The 2,597-nt window shown below is 41.6% G+C and overlaps 1 pseudogene; it reads left to right on the forward strand.

Moving 5' to 3' along the window:
- The first annotated feature begins 1,212 nt into the window (after positions 1-1,212).
- LOC149209505 (transcription factor MYB77-like) lies at positions 1,213-2,364 on the forward strand (annotated as a pseudogene).
- The last annotated feature ends 233 nt before the right edge of the window (positions 2,365-2,597 follow it).

A 2,597-nucleotide genomic window follows, 5' to 3' on the forward strand; every position in this document is an offset into this window, starting at 1 on the left:
AAGAAGAAGATATACACCAAGAACAAACCCTAGAGAAAGAAGAAATGAATCCAACCATATATTGTAATGAATTTGTAGGAATTACCACTCCTCACACTCTCAAGATAGAAAGATATATCAAGAAGGAAAAGGTAATAGTGTTGATTGATTCAAGTAGTACCCATAATTTTATTCATTGTAAGATATCCAAGGAATTAAATTTCTTTATATATCTAGCATTGGAGTGTTAAGTGGCGGTTTCAAATGGAAGAACTATAAATTGCTTCGGCAAGTGCCATAATATCAAGCTAACAATGGGGGAATATTTAATAAATACTCCAATGATTTCCCTTCCAATGGATGGTGTTGATGTTGTATTAGGATTCTAATGGTTACAATCTTTGGGAACAATAACTTTTAATTTTCAAGAACTTTTCTTGAATTTTTTCTAAGAAGGAAAATAAAATAAATTAATGGGTATCACAAGGAGACTAGGGAAGATAATTAACTCTAATGTCATTACAAATATTTTGAAGAAATAAGAATGAGCTGTAATTGATCTAAATAGAAATCCACCCATAGTATTTACCGATGGTAATGATCTGAATGGAAATCCACCCATGGTATTTACGGATGGTAATGATCTGAATGGAAGTCCAGCACAATGTAGTTTCTACTATTATTTTGTGATCTAATAAAAGTTGGTTCATGATTTACTTTTATGGTTTGGGTTATTTTTGTTCTTTTCTTGGTGTGGCAATTACCTCCCGTTGTTTCCTAACATAATTTTTTCCAGTTCTACAGATCTATGTGATCAACCACATCCTTCTTCCAAGATGAGTGAGGGTAAGAATATTGATCTCTCATACAAAATAGTCCATGGCGATGGTAGCTTTAGCTTCCACAAGGCTCAGGGCTTGGGCATCCCTCATATTTATATTTCTCAGCGTGTTAACCTCAATGCCACTGGTTATAGCTTCATCACTTTCCCCATATGGGCTTGACGCGACTATGGTAGAAGGAACCAAGATTGCTCCCCACACCACCAAGGATTGTGCTACCGAAACTCGAATCAATCTACATGGTGTCCAGTTTGAGCTGGCTTAGCTTCTCTAGTTAAGAAATGTCGACATAAAGTGGTAGTACCCCAAGGTTTGGAGTTCGAATCTCATTGGCGTGAAAGGTGATTTTTTTTTCCTTGAGTTTCATTGATTCTAAAAAAGTGGCATAATTATGCCGATTAGCAATGGGAGATTGTCTGAAGAATATTTGGATAGGATAAAGGGGCCATGGAGCCAGGAGGAGGACGCATCACTGCAGAGGCTTGTTCAGAAATACAGGCCGAGGAACTCGACCCTGATAAGTAAAGGAATCCCGGGGCAATCTTGGAAATCGTGCAAGCTACTATAGTAAAATCATATTTGCCCTCAAGTGGAGCACACACCTTTTACCCCCTCCGAGGATGCCGCTATTCTGTAGGCCCATGCATAGCACAACAAAAAATGGGCAACGATTGCCCGATCCCTCCTTGGCCGCACCGACAACACGATAAAAAAGACACTAGATCTGCACGCTCCAGAGGACCCCGATAAGGGAATCGTTGTCCACTTGGATGAAGAAATAAATAGCTTAGACTTTACTTGAAAGCAGAGCAACGATGGCTTCTCCCACAATGGTAGGAGTTCATTGGAAGACAACGATTGTAGTAGTTGGGAAGTGTACTCGAAGCGACTGAAGAGATTAGAAGAACTAGGAATAGAGAAGGGCCCCGAGGTTGAAGCCGAGGTCGAGGTTTAAGAGTAGAGCTGGGAATCGGGATGCATGTTGTACAGGCCCATGCTCATCGCATCTCTTTTCGATTCATTTGAGAAAACCGTTGCAAATCTATAGGAAACAACGGTTGGCGCAATCGGTGTCAATCCGCCGACCTCGCTGAGCCTGTCACTACCCGGACTCAATCCCGCGATCCCCTCACTGAAGTCGTCCACTCAAAAGGACTCTCACAATAATAGCACAGATAATAACAATATTCGTACTCCACCGGTGGTAGAATACATGAGAGTGGACGAGGCAATGGTGGAATGAATCAGCACCACCATCAAGTCAATGGTGGAAAGCATGCTAATGCTAGTTCTGAACTTGTCTCCATGTGGCTTCAACCCACTGGTTGTGAGCAGTGACCTGCTGGCGTTGATGCAGGATATGGTTGTGGAAGAGGTGCACAAATATATGTCTATTCATCACTAGCCCGACATGTCCACACCGCTCTCATCCCATCCCAGGTTCTTAGGAGCCTCTAATCTAGTGAGAAATGTTGTTCTCGGTGGCACCCTGCATCTCAACAAATGTCAATCTCGAGTTGCAAGTCAAGATTTCGAGTGCTAGGCATGGCCGAAGAGCGCATGAGAAATCAGGGGCTTCCACACCTTTCAACCGAGGACTTGAAAATCAAGAATCATGTCGTGTCTATGTATAATAATTTTTGAATGAGAAGGTGGTTGAGTGTTGTATAGAGGGAAAGACAACGCCTACTTTCCATTCACACTCGACCTTTCCAATAAAATTTCAAGCAGCAGCCATTACCAAAGTTGGAATTTATCACAAGAGGGAGTGAAGCT

The sequence above is a fragment of the Pinus tabuliformis genome, chromosome 1_2, assembly GCF_031772625.1.
Source record: "Pinus tabuliformis cultivar Carrire ecotype Pingquan chromosome 1_2, CPIR1, whole genome shotgun sequence".
In the NCBI taxonomy this organism is placed as follows: domain Eukaryota; kingdom Viridiplantae; phylum Streptophyta; class Pinopsida; order Pinales; family Pinaceae; genus Pinus; species Pinus tabuliformis.